Here is a 19,093-nt window from a genome sequence, read left to right as displayed (position 1 = left end):
AACAGTTGTGTGCTGTGGCTTTATACATCACTAGAAAATTAAGATTTAATCTCCTTAAACTCATATCACACTATTTGAGGAGTAACAGTTCCTACCACAAAACAGAAAACCAGAATGTCTTAAGACATCGTTACAAACAATATATCCAGCTCTACGATAAACCAATTTTCACTATTTCCTATGGCATGTCTGCTAATTCACCAGTAAAAAAAAATGAATTAGGAGGCTTTAACATTAGAACATTTTGTCTAGTAGCTTTTGTAACTAATCAACTTAGAGATTTGTATCTAGCCAGTTTTCAAAACGAATTTAAAATTGTTTTCGATTGTATACTACACCCGCCTCTCTGACAATTCTTCTGATTCTGCAGTGACATTTTCTTATTTTAAATGTATTTCCTTTATCCCCTATTTCTGTGAAAGACCCATCTGTCAAGGAGAACTGACCATGTAAAAAGTGCAGTGAAACTCAAAGTGGGAAAAAGGAAAAAAAACACCTGAAAAAGAAACATCTATTACAGTAATCATAGGTGTTATTTGCAAAACAGCAAGCAAGAGATTTTCAGGCAGTTTTCAATTTGAGAAACATTCTCTCAGAAGGTAAGCATAAAAGTAAGCATATTTAGATTAATTCAAAACAATTTTCTCATAAGCTTGAAGAAAAATAACCCCAACAAAACGAAGCTACAAGTCATGATCAGCCAAGTTGTTCCCCAACCTCTCCCACCAAAGTGTTTTCTAATATAGGATTCCATCTGTATTAGATACCTTATAAATACCAGTCACTTTGGCATCTCATTTAACTCTGAAGGGTCATTTCAAAAGCACATGAGTGTTCCTGGAAATCTCACCCCGAAGTTTTTAAGTAAGAGTTATACAGCAATTAGCAAATAAACCGACACAGCATATTACTTTGAGCCAAACTGAGAAAAAAGGTACCATGTATAGAATATCAAGCCATCTTAACTTTTAGGGTTACACTTAAACAGTAAGACTTATGATAGCCATCTTAAGCAATTGTTTTACAATATTATACAAAAGGAGACTACGGAAGTGCAAAATACAGAGCAAGATCTTGCAAGTTAAAAGAGGCCATTGAAAAAAAAAACAATAAATTGATTCAAAAATGACTGGCATGAGTTCTGGATTTCCAAGAAATTAGGTTTTTCAACTTTAAGAAAATTACAATAACTAATACCTGAACATTTAGTCACTAATACACTTAAGTCATCAGAAGTGCAAGTGTTATGGTATTGGAAGATCTGGTATGGATATTCGTTATCAGAGAGCAAAGTCGTTGCTTTCTTTCGTAGCCTGCCACTGTAATTTTAAGTCTGTTTATAATTTGTACATAATGTCAGTCCAGCACAGAATTCAAGATTCTACTCTAATTGAACTATAACTATTTGTGGAAGTAGCAAGGTAATTAGCAAATAATGCAGACAGGCTTTTGGGGAGGCTCACCCTTCTAGAGCAGTATTCATACTGACTGTTTACAAGAGCAGATTTAACTATTTAGATATAAAACATTAAAAACATATAGTGCTGTGCCAAACATGATTCAATAGTCTAAATAGCTATGATCTTCAACTTAGCACAATGGAACTACAATTGTCAAACAGATTAGAAATAAATATAGCATTTTATTTCAAAAATTTCTGTAGCCTGTAGCTGTGATTCAGGAAAGCATTTCAACATCTGACTTCAATGGGACTTAAACACATGCTTAAGCACCCTTCCTGAATAGGGAGAGACTTCAGCACAAATTTAAGTGCATTCCTGATTTGTAGCCCAAGATTCCACACATTTCCCCACCTATTAAGAACTCTTGTAACAAAGTAAATTAAATATTTATCAAGATGTCTGGATCTATAAAAGAGAATAGATGTGTCCTACACATTTCTTTAAGTTGTTTCCTTGCTTGCGTAGCCATAAAAAAAAAAAAGACTTACATGGACAAGTTAGGAGATGGAACCCTACTATCATCAGCTAGGTTCCCAAGGTGGCTCGGCGTTGAAGTCGAACTGTTCTCTATAAAGCACTTCTCCTAGGCCTTCTGGATAGTTGTAAACCTGATCAGAGAGTTTGCCCTGTAGGAAAAATACATAGATAAATAAAATTTATAAAACTTAGGAGTAACCACCTCTTTACCTTCAAATATGCAACTTCTGTTCTTAACTGCACTTTTAATATGGACTGCTGTCTCCTTTTATAGTAATTTACAACAACTTACAAAGCCTGTTTTTCAAAGGTGAGTGCACACACAAATGAGCATAAGCAAGACAAACTGTCATCAGTGACATGTTTAACTATCAATAGATGTTATCCACCTTATGGCCTCTTGATATTTATGGCCTCCTAGAACCTCCTCCCCTTATTGTCTCAGATAGCAACTATGAAAATTCAGGACAGCGGGTGGGGGTTAACAGGTGCCTATATAGGAGCACAGGAGGTCAAAGCTATGTGCAACGATTGAAAATGGGACTACAGGCAGTGGATACAAGGACAAAATATAACAATCCGCGGGTGAGGGAGACAGTGGGAAGTACACAGGAGAATTAAGCTTGAGTATGGAGTGACATCAGGGGGTATGGGACTGTAATTGTCATCAGGTGGTACACATGGAATTTAATCGTCATCTTTGAGGGGATTAACAGAGTCAGAAGTGGTGCAAAGAGCACCACTGTTCTGATGGCCCACCAATGATGAACTACAGGTTTGTTAGAACAGATCCTCTTTGAAGAACTTCCCATAGTTCATGGGCCTGCAGTCCCTCTCTCAAGGACCACATTTAATTAATCCAAGTCGAGATGCTGCATGCACCACGAGTCCCCTCAGAGTCAAAAACATATTTCCCCAATTCCTACCCAGCTCTAATTAGCCCCCACCCTCAAGTGGGTACATATCTTCTAGGACCTCCTACAGTGCTCCTACTTCCTCCCCACCCACCCCCTTAACAGAGAGTGGTTGGGAATGTATTCTAGGGGAAAAGTCAGGGGCCTTGAGCTATGGGGAGGCCAGAGTCTGTGCATCAAGAAACTGGCAGTTTAATGGGCCCTTAAGGGCCAAGCTATTAAATACAGATGCAAAAGTCAAAGTAAAGTCTTGTCTACAGAGGGACAGCAAAGAAAATTAATTCAAATTAATTAAAGGTGTGAATTCAAAGTGGCATAGTTAAATTGCATTAAATCACTACATGAAAACATTCATTCTGAATTAAAGTGGCCTTAATTTGGTTTATTTCAATTCACTCTGGAAGTTAATTTAATCCTGTTTAGTTCCAAAGTGAACTGAAATAAACCAAACTAAGGCCACTTCCATTCTGAGTAACAGCGTCCACACAGGAATTTAATGCAGTTTTTCTAATACACTTCAAATTCACACCTCTAATTTTCTTAGCTGTCCCTATGTAGACAGCCCCTTAGGTGTTAAAATATGAGGTTTATACACCTGAGTTCAATTACAATAGTCATTTCAAAAAGTACCATAATAGGTCACAGTGGAGTTTAAACCAACCCTGCTTACACAAACTGAATTCTTCACAGGTACAAACTCAGTGTCTGTCACATTTTAAAATAATTGAAATAACCAGTGTAAGCAAACTGGTCATCTTGAAACCTGGGACATGCTGAGATTAAAAAGTGTGTGATAATCCATGGTATAAAAAACAGAATACTACCAATATTTAATAAAAGTAAATCTACATTAAACTTAAAAATCTGAATACATATGGGCTATCAAAAATGACCGATAGCAACCTAAACTAGTCTGTTACAGATCCTTTATCACATCTTTATCTTTTCAGCCATAGCAGTTGCTTATGTATGTATTGGCAAGGATAAGTGAGCAAACACAGGAGAATTATGCTAGTTCACATTCCATAATTTGCGCTCCAAACGTATCCTCTTTCTTTCCATCCCAACAAAAGCATAATAGCAGTGCTGTAGTGGAATCTCATTAATAAAATGTCATTTTTACAATACAAAACTATAGAACATTTACTAATACAGTTATGACTATTAAAACTGAACTACACTTGTTAAAAATGAATTGGGATTCTTTACTTCTAGCTGACGAAGTTACTTTTCATGTTCAGGTTTCAGAGGAACAGCCGTGTTAGTCTGTATTCGCAAAAAGAAAAGGAGTACTTGTGGCACCTTAGAGACTAACCAATTTATTTGAGCATGAGCTTTCGTGAGCTGTGGCTCACGAAAGCTCATGCTCAAATAAATTGGTTAGTCTCTAAGGTGCCACAAGTACTCCTTTTCTTTTTTCATGTTCAGTTAACTTTAATTTTTCCACTGGAATTCTTTAAATTAAAGCTAAGCCAATAACATATTGGCATAAGAAATATGTTTTAAAATCAAGTGTTAATATCACAAAAGCAAAATGTTTAAATATCTACACTATTTTTGGATGCTGTTCAAAAAATGAACATCTGTATGCGGCTTTCAAACTGAGAGCCCTTTTACAGCAAGATAAGTCTCTTAAAAACAGGTGTTGCAAGCAGAAAAGATTACCTTTACTAGAGTACATAAAAGGCCACACTACAAGCAAATATGATCTGCACTACAGTCAAAATAAATTTTGCCACATGCCGCAAGGAGAGAGAGAGAGAGAGCGCGCGCGCGCGAGCACGAGAGCAAGTTTCCTTGGAGTTGGAATAAAAATTCACAATTTTCCCTAGTGATAACTTCGTTGTGTTGTGTTTTAGAGGAATGCACTGGAATTTTACTTAAACACACTTAGCATTTTAAGTCCTAAACTCAGGATTTCCTCCCCCACTCTCCCCTTATTAGTGATCTCTCCTAATGTATAGAAAGTACAATTCACTTCTCATGCATGAATATTTAACTCTCAAATATCCATAAAGGATAGAACAGCATTAATGAAGTCTGAATTTTGAAAAAAGAAAAGGAGTACTTGTGGCACCTTAGAGACTAACCAATTTGAGCATAAACTTTCGTGAGCTATAGCTCACTTCATCAGATGCATTCAGTGGAAAATACAGTGGGGAGAATTATATACATAGAGAACATGAAACAATGGGTGTTACCATACACACTGTAAGGAGAGTAATCACTTAAGGTGAGCTATTACCAGCAGGAGGGGGGGGGGGCGCGACACGGGGGACGGATGGACCTTTTGTAGTGATAATCAAGGTGGGCCATTTCCAGCAGTTGACAAGAACGTCTGAGGAAAGAATTTTATTCTAAGAGGTAAAGAATTTAACTAATGAAAACAGATCAAAACAGGACAGTGCTAAAATGTAAAGTACTACATGCTAACATTTCACACAGGGTTGCCACATGTCCCTAATTCATCTGGGCAGCACAGATTTTAAAGGAATTGCCTCATGTCCAGACTGAAATGCTTGATTTTTCCCTATTTTGACTGAAAGTCTCAAAGGTGGCAATAAAAATTGTTCTTTACCAAGAGAAGTTTTCAGATGAGGATTTTTTTTTAAACTAAATGCCTAGTAGCTGTACTTTGCCTTACAACACTTATAAAATCATTCATTGTCCATACCATTTTACAAACAGGAAAAACTCAAGGCACTAAACTAAAATATCCAGGGCCCAAACGCCTACAATCCAGAATCACATGACTCACAGGTTTACACTGGTTGGCACACTTAGAGGCAGCATGAAGTGCATGGGTCATGGAAACTGAACTATCCCAATATGGTCCCTAGCTCCCTTCAAGATCACTGTCGAGGCATGCGGGTAGGACAGTATGTGTGGGAAGCTTGCCTTCCCTGCCGCCCTGCAGATCACAAGGGCTTCTGTTGCCAGAGTATCCATCTGACCCCTTATGTAAATTAGTTCATTACATTATTTTCATTAAGTGTTTATGTGACTAAATGTCCCTAATCCCCCCCCCCCCCCAAGAAGGTGAGACTCCTAATTCCCCTCTATGGTAAGAATGGTACAATTTATTACACAGAATATTCACATCAGCATCAAGCCCACTAAGGAAAATACTTGAGACTCAAAACTAGACAAGGTACACAGTCCCCTTTCAATTTTACAGCATAGGCTGGGGCAGCCAGAGGTACAGCTCACTGTGGCTCAGTTTCTCTAACACAGAAGGATTTCCCCCACCCCTCCCCCCCCCGAGAGAAATATTTACATTACTATGTTACTACCAAACCCTATCCTAGCCTCAGAAGCAGCCACAATCCCCTCCTCCCCACAGACTTGGAATTCAGTGCTGCCTGTCTGCCACCTGGCTAGGGAATAGAGAGAGAGCAGGCAGAAGAGTGTGCCTGCTGGAGCTGCTTTGGGGAGAATTGCTGTTCAGTGTATATGAGGCAGAGCAGGGAGGGGGCATCCACTCTTGCACTCACTGCAGTCAGACACATGGGGTGGGGGGATGCAGTGTCGCAAGCAGCCGCGACGGCAACGGCAGCAGCATTGTTCGCATGGTGACAGGAAGGAAAGAACCAGACTGGACCAGTCCAGACTGGAACAAACCCCTCCTCCCCTTCCACCACCATTATTCAGGCTGAAATGCTGTTGTCTTTCACATTCACCAAGGGAAGAACAGCAAGCAAGTGCATTATCTCTAAAGCTGGCAACCCTCACAAACTCGGGGAGGAAGAAGAATTGGGGCAACACTTCAGCTCACTCACACATAAGCATGAGTGTAAAAGAACAACTCAGAGTTCTGAGTAGGGGCCCAGAGAAAGGAAAGCCAGAGCTAATCCATTTTGTAATTGTTATACAGCCGCTTCCCACAGCAACTGACACAATGCAGCTGTATTCCACTGGGGCTACCCAAACAAGCTATGCTGAGCCACCAGAGACTGCTGTAGACAGGGTCTGAATTGCAGCAAGCAGAGAATTGCAGTAACAGTACTTTTGCTCCTGTGTACTGTCACTTCTTGGTTGTGCAGGATGTTGCATAGCAGAAGATACATACCAAAAAGGACTGAAAGATTTAGTCTTGCTTTCCTCTGATACCCACAATTTGGATCCACCCTTATTGCAGTTACACATTTGTTCTGACTCCAAGCTTATATTTTATATGGATGGCATCGTGCTAAGCGTGAGAACATGAGTCTTCCAAACCCTATCACCTCATACACATGTGCATACACACTTGAAAACATACTACAGTCCCCACCTTGTTGCGTCTATATGGATGTATAAAAAGCCCTACAGTTCCCTCACAAGCTCCCCTTTGTATACTCACCCCCCCCCCCAATTCACAACAATATACCTGGCTCTTCTTTCTCCTAGCACCCCCTTCCAATGAAGCAGGTGTTGGGACCATGACACAAACATACCCAGCTGACACCACTCTGAGAATACACTGAAAGCCAGACCCGCTTTGTACACATTTATGGTCCCTTCTGGCCTAAATATCTATGAATCAGAAGCTGAGTAGTGACTCAATCCTCCTTCATACACTTTCCACAGGCCACCACTGTGACTGAGGAGGACATAAATAATCAGACCAAAAGGACTCCCAAGGCAGCCAAAACAGTGAAAATGGGCTTAATTGAGACAATTCCAAAAGAACTGGTGGGCAGCAGCAACCCAGTTACTGTTAGCCTGACAGACTGGTGGTGGGGAGGGGAGAATATTTGTGTGTGTGTCCGTCCTTGAGGCAACAAGGGAAGGAGAGATTGTGTCTGAGGTTGAGGGTGTTTGCTAAGCAGGATAGAGGGGGTACAGAAGAGCATTCCTTACCCATTGGCATATCAGCATTAAGTTAATGTGCCCAAGACATTAAGACCCCTGGGAGAGGGCTACAGTAAGCCACTTGTGCAGTATCCTCAACCCCTACACCTCCCACTGCTGCCACATGAGCTTCACACATGCCCCTGTCACGAACCCCAGTAACAAAGGCAGAGCATGAAGATATCATTGGGGGTTACCACCTGCCAGCACCCACAACATGGCTCAAGTGGTGGGGATAAGAAAAGAGGTGTGTGACACCACAACAGAACCCGGATGGATAGTCACAGTCACACAACATGGCCTCTGAGAAGCGAGAGGAGTCTCTGCCATGCTACGAACCCCTCTTCTGCTCCCTTGTCCTCCTCCCCTATCTAGTCAGGCCTTCTTTACTGATCAAAACATCTAGTTACAAACCTATTTCCCTACACCCCCCAAAATGGCATTCTGAGTGTCAGTTTACTAGAGAGAAAGAGAATCAGCAAAGATCCATATGGGAGGGAAACAACACTACCCCTTGTCAGAGCTGCCCTGACTCAGAAGTGATGATGAAACAGCTCCTGCTACAAGGACTATTCCTGGGGGAGAGGGGAGTCTCCTTTCACTGTTATTAAGTAGCCAAGTCAAGAGACTCCCCTCTCCTCCCCCAGCCCCAAAAAAAGGGCATCGAGCAATGCAGAAGCAGCTGGAGGAGGAGTCTGCTATTACTGCTAACTGACCCACTTCAGACTGAGACACATCACACATAGCCACCCAACCCCCTCCACAGGAATCCGCCATGTTAGAGCAGCTGCTGAGCCCCCCCTTACATAGGCACATTTGGGTCTGTGGCTCGTCTCCTCTCCTCCCCCCACTGAACGGATACATCAGCCACGGCACAGCAGCCCCCAGATCCCCGCTCTCTCTCTCACACACACACGGGTGTCCGCCATGTTTGAGGAGCAGCTGCTGAGCACCCTCCACACACACATTCCGTTGCTAAATGTGCAACAGCACCTCACTTCTGCCCCGCTCAGTGAGGACACGCCAGCCCCGCATTAAGCGGCAGAGATCCGCAGCAATGCGTACTAGGGGAGGGCGCAAATCTGTGACTCGTCCTCTTCTTCCCAGCGACCGCTGCTGGAAAGGGGGGTGCTGCCCGCGGCTCCCCCAGCCCGCCACGGCTGCCAAGGACCTGCAGCTCACGCCTCCCACAGCCGCTGCTCGGGGCAGGGGTGGCCGAAGGTCTGCAGATCCCTCCCGAGGATGGAAGCGGTGCTTGGATCCCCCGCCCTCTCGTCATGTGGGGAAGGGGACAAACATCCTCCGCTCTTTCCGGGGGGCCGAAGCCTGCCAAGCCCTAGGAACTTGCCCTCCACCAGCCGGGAGGTCTGGGCCCAAAAGCCCGCAGAGCCCAGCTGTGCCCGTACCTCCCGCCAACAAGCCCCAGGCTTGGGAGGGCGTCTGCTTCGCAGCTGCCAGCGTTGGAGGCGTGGGGGGGGTCTCTGCCTCGCCCCAGCCCCCGGGATTTGGGGCTTTCGCTTTCCCCCCCTCCCCGGCCATACTGAAAAGGGATGTGCCAGCATTTGGGGGGGGGTCTCCCCCCGCCTCCTCCACCGGCCCCTGCGCAGCAATACGCAGTGCCGGAGGGCAGGGGGTCGGCCTGCCCCCACCCCACGCCCAGTGTCCCCGGGGGTGGGGGGTCTCCCTCCGCCCTGCCCCCAGCCCGGGTACTCACGTGGGACAACGGCCCGAAAGATTTGGTAAATCGTCTTCGCTTTTTAGGCGGAATTTTTAAAGAGGGATGTGGGAACCTACAGCAGAAATACAGGCGGCGGCAGCGGCGCCCTCCAGGGCCATAGGCTGCGGGGGCGGCCGGCAGGGGGAGCGCAGGGCAGCGCTGGGACGGCGGGGCACGGGCGCGGAGAGACGGGCAGGCCGGGAGCGCGAGGGGAGCGAGCCGGGCAGAGCGGGGTGGTGGTGGTGGCGGCGGGCGGCCAGGCAGGGACACGCGCAACGACGCCGAGCAGGCAGGAAAGAAGAGAAGGGGGCGCCGCAGCCCGGCACTTATAGGAGGAGCGGGGGGCGGTGCCACGCGTCACAAGCATGGGGGAGAGGGCGGTGCCTGCAGAAAGCAAAGCCGGTAACCCGCCGCCTCCCGCCTCCGCTACCCAGGGCGCAGCGCAGCGCACCACCCTGGACAGGCCTGGGGCGCATGCGCCGGCAGGGAGCCGCCCCCTGCCCTTTGCTCCTCAGCTGCCGGCTGGGCGAGGCAGCGGGAGCTCCCAGCCCACAGGTGGGAAACGTGACGTAATCCAGCCCCGGAGCTGCAGCCGAGCCTGGGCCTGGCCGCCGTGTTTCCCCCAGGAATTGAAATTGGAACGGGGGGGGCGGGAGGATGTTGGAATATGGGCGGGGCGACCAGGGTTGAGACCGTGGGGGCGAAGGTCGGGTGTATGGCACCTTAGTAAGAACTGAAAAATGTTTCACGACCCCTTTTTTAGGTTTAACTCGTATTTTAAAATCATCACAAAAATTAAAGTTGGCTACTCAAGCTTACTGTGAAGCGCTACATCTGCCTCCTTCTTGGTTTCTTGTTGTAATTTTGCACAACCCTTTGGTGTCTTCTTGTGTGTCCTACTTCCAGTCCTTCATGATATGCTCATGATCAGGCAGAAGGCGACAAGAATGCTCAGCTGTAGCTGTTGTGACTGGGAGTAGCAAGAGATGAATTTCTACTTCTTTCATCCCAGGACACATAGCACAAAAATTGGGTCAAACTATTAGTGATGATAAAGAAGTTGAAGTTAAGTGTTCATTTATTTGTCATCTGATATTTCACCCTCTGTTCAAAATTTTCTATTCTGTCCTGATCCTATTGCTGGTAGTGCCTAACTCCACTCAACTGTAGGTGTTTTATAGGACAGGCATCTATAAAAGCTATGTAGAGGTTGAGTAGAATCCAGAAATAGCTATTGTAGATTTGTAAGAATCAAGTCTGTGTACTTTTTCAGCTGGTTTAACAAACACTTCTTATCTTCTTCACTTAAGACCTTCATTAGTCAACTTCTGGACTGAAGTTTTTGCTTCTTCTAGTACAGTTTCAATGGATATCTCTGATTGATCCAAGGGTAGCTTCTGTTGCTGGACAAAGATCTACTACTGTTGTAGCAGATGCCTGGATGACGTTGTTTAATGACCCAAGTGGTTTCAACAACAGACTTAGAGAGAATGGCGTTAGTCTTCTCTGAACTTAGTAAAAAAAAGTCTCCTTACTTAGATCTGTTCTATCTTGGATACTTTCCAAAGTCAGTAACAATGGTTGCAGTAATTTTAAGACAACAGACAAGAATTGCTCATGAGAAAGCCAGCAGGTTTTCCCAGGTTTGAACTTCAGTTCCAGTGTATCTTTTATTTGTTTCCAAGATGTTCAGTCCTTTTGGACTCTTGCTGAAAATGTAAGGCTTTTCAATGTCTTTTGAAGATTCTGCAGCTTGTACTAGCGCTAGCTGGAGTAGATGGCCTCTCCAGTGTGTATACGAGAGATTAGGGTTACACTTTTCTCTGAGCAAAACTTGTACTCAACGACATCTTCCAGAGAAGTTTGTAGCTCCATCAAATGCACAAGCAGCCATCTGTTTAGGGTTCAGTTTACAAACATTTAATTCTTCTAAGATGTCACAGATGCAGCTGATGTGTCTTCTATAACCTGAACATTGAGAATGCATCTACTGGCCTACCACGGACATCAAGATAACATACGCAATGACTTAAAACTTAATGCCTATTTGCATTGGTGCATTCATCAGCCATGTATGCATATATTTTGAATATGGTGAGAGAGTTCTTCACTTTTTCAACTGCTGAGTCTTTCACTGTTGCACCGCATGCTTCTAGAGAGTCAGCTGCGTTTTTTCAGAAAGATAGTGAGCATTTGCCAGTCTTGTTCAAAACCAGTGTCCAACTTCAGGATTAACAAGTGACAATGCACTTTTCATTGGTCTCCAGTTTGTAGTGTGTGGTATCTCTTGCTGAAATAGAAAGTATGATGCAATAGCCACATAAACAGTTCATATAAACTGAGTTGAATCTCCAGCATTTTACAGCCTCATTAAATTCTTCTAAAATTGGCTTTGACAGTGACTGGCTTATAATGCTTTCTGCATGTTGATGCAGTCCGAGCCATGGTGTTTTGCAGCCTTTTCATATAGGCTGTCAGTATTGGCTTAGCTGATCAGTCTGGCAAACCAAGCTCCTCCACTTTTACTATATAAATCCATGATATGCCCACATCTTGAATACTGTGTGCAGTTCTGGTCACCCCATCTTAAAAAAGGTATATTAGAATTAGAAAAGTACAGAGAAGGGCAACAAAAATGATTAGGCATATGGAACAGATTCCATATGAGGAGAGATTAAAAAGACTCAAACTTTTCAGCTTGGAAAAGAGATGACTAAGAGGGGATATGATAGAGGCTTATAAAATCTTGACTGGTGTGGAGAAAAATAAAGAAGGAAGTGTTATTTACCTCTTCACTTAATACAAGAACCAGGGGTCACCAAATGAAATTAATAGGCAGCAAGTTTAAAACAAACAAAAGGAAGTATTTCTTCACACAACACACAGTCACCCGTGGAACTTTTTGCCAGGGATGTTGTGAAGGCCAAAATTATAACAGGGTTCATGAAGGTTAGGTCCATCAATGACTATTAGTCAGGATGGGCAGGGATGGAACACCATGCTCTTGAGTGTCCCTAGCCTCTGTTTGCTAGAAGCTGGGAATGGGCATCAGGGGATGGATCACTCGATGATTCCCTGTTCTGTTCACTCCCTCTGAAGCACCTGGAATAGTAACTGTTGGAAGACAGGATCCTGGGATAGATGGACCATTGGTCTGACCCAATATGGCCGTTCTTACATGAAAAATAATTATAATAATAAAGTTTAGTACAGAAACTCCCCAGGATAATGACCTCTTGAGATAGCGATGATGATAGATAATAACCTTGGCAAATAATGCATTTTAAAAATCTTGGCCTACTAGGAAACGTATATTTATATAAGTTTCCCAGTCACAAATCTAGCATTCTGGAGCAAAGTCACTAAAACATAGTCCAATGCTCTGGCTGCTGTTGTTTTTTGTGCCACTGTTCATACTACCACTCCGTCCCCAATGTCCCTGCACTGTCACCTTCTGCTGCCACCTGCCACTGTGATCTCGGCAAGTCAGTCTCTCACGGTTCTATCCAGCTCTCAGTGAGGAAACCTCACGGCTAGTGCAGGCTGGGCTGTCTCTTCCACAGAAACACTGTCCCATAGCAGGTCTAAGCTCTTAGTACAGTTCTGCTGCCCTTTACTCATACAATAAGAACAACAACATTTCATGACCCTCACATTTAATACTTACGTGATTTGTAACCCAACCCCAGCCAAAATTGATCAGTTGGGCAGCATAGCTCTGTCTGCTGAATACCTAGGCAGAGTAGGTGTGTTCATGTAAATACAGTCTGGTCCTGAAGCCTTTCCACCCACCACTGGCTCATCACTAGCTATCAGGGGAGAGCTCATTCAGACCTTGCTTATAAATAATAATTTGAAATTATTAGGTAGGCCAATATAGCCAAAACAAATATACTGACATTGTCATAAATAACAGCTGTATGAGGAAGCTAGTCTTTGTTCATACTTTTCAAACCCATTATGCTTTCTCAGGTACAAGTATTTTCTCATATACTGCATATGCTTTTAAAGTGTCTATTAATGTTTCAATTTCAATTCAGATTTCCAACCAATGACTAAATTGGCAACACTGCATGTAACTGGGGGTGGGGGTGTTGGGGAAATTCGGGGGGGGTGTACACCCCCAAGGGGAGGTCTCAGGGAATCCATGCCAGGCAGCCTCCCCGCACTGGGGGCGGCCAGAAGGGACTTGCTCCGTTCCCTGAGGGGCTGCAGTAATGTGAACCGGGGCCTCAGAGGTGTGGAGGAGGCTGAGGACTGCAGTATGATGGGGTGGGGGGGAGGGGAGGATTAGAGGAAGATAGGGCAGTAGCCAGTATCTACTTGGGGCCTCACAGCACCTCAGCAACTCCCAGGCTGGCCCTCTGGACCAACAGGGTATCCTGTGGGGGAGAACAGGCTGGCTACCAACACACCCACCCTGTGAGGGGGCAAAGGAGGAAACAACTCACTAGGATATCATAAAACTGGAAGGGACCTCAAGAGGTCATCTAGTCCAGTCCCCTGCACTCAAGGTAGGACTAAGTATTATCTAGACCATCCCTGACAGGTGTTTGTCCAACCTGTTCTTAAAAATCCCCAATGATGGAGATTCCACCACCTCCCTAGGCAATTTATTCCAGTGCTTAACCACCCTGACAGTTAGGAAGTTTTTCCTAGTGTCCAATCTAAACCGCCCTTGCTGCAATTTAAGCCCGTTGCTTCTTGTCCTATTCTCAGAGGTTAAGAAGAACAATTTTTCTCCCTCTTCCTTGTAACAACCTTTTATGTGCCTGAAAACTGTTATGTCCCCTCTCAGTCTTCTCTTCTCCGGACTAAACAAACCCAGTTTTTTCAATCTTCCCTCATTGGTCATGTTTTCTAGACCTTTAATCATTTTCCTTGCTCTTCTCTGGACTTTCTCCAATTTGTCCACATCTTTCCTGAAATGTGGCGCCCAGAAGTGGACACAGTGCTCCAGTTGAGGCCTAATCAGAGTGGAGTAGAGCGGAAGAATTACTTCTTGTGTTTTGTTTACAATACTCCTGCTAATATATCCCAGAATGACGTTTGGTTTTTTTGCAACAGCGTTACACTGTTGACTCATATTTAGCTTGTGATCCACTATGACCCCCAGATCCCTTTCCGCAGTATTCCTTCCTAGGCAGTCATTTCCCATTTTGTATGTGTGCAACTGATTGTTCCTTCCTAAGTGGAGAACTTTGCATTTGTCTTTATTGAATTTCATCCAATTTACTTCAGACCATTTCTCCAGTTTGTCCAGATCATTTTGAATTTTAATCCTATTCTCCAAAGCACTTGCAGCTTGGTATCATCCGCAAACTTTATAAGTGTAGTTGTGACAGGTTGGATCACAGAAACCCCCTTGGGAATTGCCAACTGATGTGCTGAGACTACCTCTGAGCCCGCTTTCCCTGCCAGCTTGGGACTTCAGTGTCCTGCCTGGTTTGAGCCAGACATGCTTGCCTGCTACAAACTCAGACCCAGGTCTGAACCACATCCCACAAATGCTGCAGGCTTAACTGGAAACAGCTTAAGAAGTGTTCAAGTCTCCAACACTCAGGTACGCAGCTCCCAATGGGGTCCAAACACCAAATAAATCCGTTTTACCCTGTATGAAGCTTAAACAGGGTAAACTCACAAATTGTTCACCCTCTATAACACTGATAGAGAGGTATGCACAACTGTTTCCTTCCCCCCCCCCCCCGGTATTAATACATAATCTGGGTTAATTTATAAGTAAAAAGTGATTTTATTAAATACAAAAAGTAGGATTTAAGTGGTTCCAAGTAATAACAGAGAGAACAAAGTAAATTACCAAACAAAATAAAATAAAATACGCAAGTCTAAACCTAATACAGTAAGAAAGTGATTATAGGTGAAATCTCACCCTCAGAGATGTTCCAATAAGTTTCTTTTACAGACTAGCCTCCTTCTAGTCTGGGTCCAACAATCACTCACACCCTTGTAGTTACTGTCCTTTGTTCCAGTTTCTTTCAGGAATCCTTTGGGGGCTGAGAGGCTACCTCTTGAGTCAGCTGAAGACAAAATGGAGGGGTTTCCAGGGGCTTAAATAGACTTCCTCTTGTGTATGGAAACCCCTTCTCCTCTCCTATGCAGAATCCATATCCAAGATGGAGTTTTGGAATCACATGGGCAAATCACATGTCCAGGCATGACTCAGTCCTTACAAGCCAGGCCCCATTCCCAGGAAAGCTCAGATGTGGACTGGAATCTCAGAGTTCATTGTCAGCTTAAGTGTTTCTTGATTGGGCACTTAACTTGCAAATTCCTTTCTAAAGAAGCTGACCAAATGCCTTACTAAGGCTACTTAAAATCAAACAAGTACACATCCAATATTCATAACTTTGAATACAAAAATGATACATGCATACAAATAGGATGAATTATCCAGTAAGTCATAACCTTTGCAGAGATATGTTACATGGCATATCTAGCATAAAACATATTCCAGTTATGTCTTATTTACTTTCATAAGTATATTTCCATAAAGCATTATGGGGTGCAACATCACAGTACTCTCTATGCCATTATCTAAATAATTGATGAAGATATTGAACAGAACCAGACTCAGAACTGATCCCTGTAGGACCCCACTCATTATGCCCTTCCAGCATGACTGAACCACTGATAACTACTCTCTGGGAATGATTTTACAACCAGTTATGCACCCACCTTATAGTAGCTCCACCTAGGTTGTATTTCCCTAGTTTGTTTATGAGAAGGTCATTCAAGACAGTATCAAAAGCCTTACTAAAGTAAGATATACCACATTTACCACTTCCACCCTATCCACAAGGCTTGGTAGCCTGTCAAAGAAAGCTATCAGGTTGGTTTGACATGATTTGTTCTTGACAAATCCATGCTGACTGTTATTTATCACCTTATTATCTTCTAGGTTTTTGCCCACACCAACCCCCAGCCAGCCAGGGGTCCAAGGAGAAGGAAACAACTCAGCACTGCATCTGCCCACGACAGCCCTGTAAAGGGACCAAGGATAAGGAAACAACTTACCATGGTATCTTTCCAACCTCCAACAAAGGCACTGAAAAGGGAAGAAGCAGCATATTACTAGAGCATCCTATTCATCTCTACTTCGCAATAGGAGCAGTGGGGAAAGGAAGGATGAAGTCTGATTGTTGCTCACAAGGAGTAGGGTGGTACCTGTGTGTTAAGAAAATAAACGACTGCTCCATGAAAAATGTCAGGCAAAAGTTATTGTTAAAGGACACCAGCCACAATGTTTTTATGCATGGAACAAAAGTGTACACAGTACAAAATAATTCATTTGTGTCAAAGAGTCTGATTGTTGGCATAATTATTGCTTGAAAACACATTTTATCTGATTCAGTGCTTCATGGTAGTTCCTTATTGGAAATGGGTCATGGGCCATTAGGCATCAAATAAAAGGCATCTCTCAAAATACAGTGCAACTGGTCAGCCATGCATCACTTCATTATGGCAAGTTGGAGCCCTGCTTTTGATTGGAGGCCCCCACAAAAATAATGTCTGGCTCTATCCATTTGGAAGCAGATGTCATGGCAGAAACTAGGTCTTTAAAGTCTATCAGCAGCCTCATTCAGTGAGTTAATGACAGCCTATTAATTGACTGACTTCACTAAGCATTAATAGGCTGTTATTAACTCTCACTGAAGAAGGCTTTAATCATGTTCACATACCTGGCAAACGCAGGCTTTTTATGGATTTCTCAGGCCCTCAGGACTACTGCATAAGCAAATATGTGGACTAAAAAACTTAGGTAGCTCCGTATATTCCATATAGTTTATCTGGGCACTAATGGTCTCCAACACTAGTATCTTTGCACATCACAAACAATTTGTCCTCATAAAACCCCCTGAGGAAAGGAAGTATTATCCTAGTTTTACAACTGAGGCACAGAGAGATTAACTTGCCCAAGGTTACAAAAGAAGTGGTAGAGCTGGGAATTGAACCCAGATCCACAATCCTGATCCAGTAGTTCAACCACAATGACACGTTTAGGATATTTTAAAAACTCACCTTGTTCAAACTGTCACAATTCTATTACACACACAAGTATAGAATGAATTGTCCAGCTCACTTACACCCACCAAAAAGCCAGATGAGGATGGGTGCTTCTGACTTTCCAAACCGATGGCTGAGCTGAGAATGCACCCAACACTAGAAAAATATGAAATTACCAGTGTGGAGGGAAACTATTTGTTTTCCTTCAATGCAAGACTATTTATAGCAATATTTTTATAATAATATACAGAGAGAGTTGATAGTCTTAAGCAAAAGGTACAGACCTGTCAACTTTTCAGAAAAAAAAATTGAAAGTATACAGCATCCAAGGATGGTAGGTCTGGGTGTCTTCATCTTTGCTTCTCACTCTTCCACCGGTCCAGTTTCCCTTTTGTCAATCACTTTGGTGAGGACAAGGTGAACTGGCAAGTAATTCTGGGTTCATTATGGTGTCTCTTCATCTCCTGTAGGCACAGGTGGTTCCATGTGGATAAGTCAATAGGACCAGGATCAGCAGGCAGAAAGTCAGCAGGTATTTTGCAAGGTATTCTGCATCTGGGCACAAAAATTTAAAATGCCTGTAGTGCTATACCCCTATGCACATGCTTCTCATTTTCCACCTAGACAGGCTTACAACATGCTATTGGGAGCTCCATCCCTAGGGTGTACAAGCAGCAGGGAAGATGGAAAGAAAAAAATCCTGTGGAGAGATGGGGGTGTTAAGGAAAAGTTAGCACATGTGACTCCATTTTGGTTTGGGGCCCACCATTGTTTAAATGCCAGCACATCATACACCAGGAGGAGTAATCCTTAGATACTGAATCCCTGTGAAAATCCTCCTCCTTGTCTCCAGCCTGCCTTGACTCCCAGTATCTGGTTTTTGTCAGTCTTTAACTCCCAGTTTCTTGGCCTTGATGTGAGGCCTCCCATCCTAATAATAAAAGTTACTGATGCATGGCTTTAGGACCATGCTGTGTAATTAACATACTGGTATAGCACGAGGAATGCACCAAGCAGGGATAGGTGGTAGATAAAACAAGGGTTTGTTTATTGGCTAAGATTTCCGATGCATGAGGGCAACATGCTTTGCTAAAAGGTATATAATCTTTGTATAATCTGCATTCAGGATCCCCTCCTGGCTAGCAGGGGGGCACCACGCTCGAGTGTAATAAACTTAGTGTCTTTTGGGAACTCTGCAGTTGTGGACTTTGTTTCTGTGCCTCAGCCTAAATTCAAACTGTGCGTGACCTACCAGGTATAATTCGCAGCACTGGTGTGCGTGTCCTATCAGGTATAATTCGTAGCACTTATGTGCGTGTCCTACCAGGTGTAATTCGTAGCACTTGTGTGCGTGTCCTACCAGGTGTAATTCGTAACAGGGGGAAGCAACCAAGTAGCTACTACATTCTGAAAGCCAAGGGGGAAACCAGAGTCAGAATTCAATTTTTGAGACAGGTTGTATGAAAAGCAAATAAAATTTATTATTAACTGTGAAACCAACAGGTGAAAAGAGATTAGAGGCAGGCCAGTTGAAAGTCTCTGAGTAAAGATAAAAGGGGAAAAATAGGGGTGACATCATGGTAGGGATCTACCAGAGACCATCAAATCCGGAAGAGGAGGTGAATGAGGCATTTCTAGAACAAATAACAGAAATATCCAAAACA

At 43.6% G+C, this 19,093-nt stretch overlaps 1 protein-coding gene across 3 annotated transcripts in view; it reads right to left on the bottom strand.

The window, feature by feature from the left end:
* The window catches only part of AZIN1 (antizyme inhibitor 1), a 59,255-nt gene extending 49,541 nt beyond the window's left edge, over window positions 1-9,714 (bottom strand). Inside the window, exons 1-2 of one of the 3 annotated variants that reach the window (XM_075125020.1) lie at window positions 9,402-9,714; window positions 1,952-2,089 (exon numbers count right to left, since the gene is read on the bottom strand). The gene's annotated coding sequence lies outside the window, so the exon portion shown is untranslated. The remainder of the gene's footprint in view (window positions 1-1,951; window positions 2,090-9,401) is intronic. The other 2 variants (XM_048841410.2, XM_048841411.2) reach the window with 2 other exon arrangements.
* Window positions 9,715-19,093: the final 9,379 nt, after the last annotated feature.

Source organism: Caretta caretta, chromosome 2, assembly GCF_965140235.1.
Source record: "Caretta caretta isolate rCarCar2 chromosome 2, rCarCar1.hap1, whole genome shotgun sequence".
NCBI classification, from domain to species: domain Eukaryota; kingdom Metazoa; phylum Chordata; order Testudines; family Cheloniidae; genus Caretta; species Caretta caretta.
The sequence above is the reverse complement of the archived record's forward strand: the minus strand, read 5'-3'. Positions and strand labels throughout refer to the sequence as shown.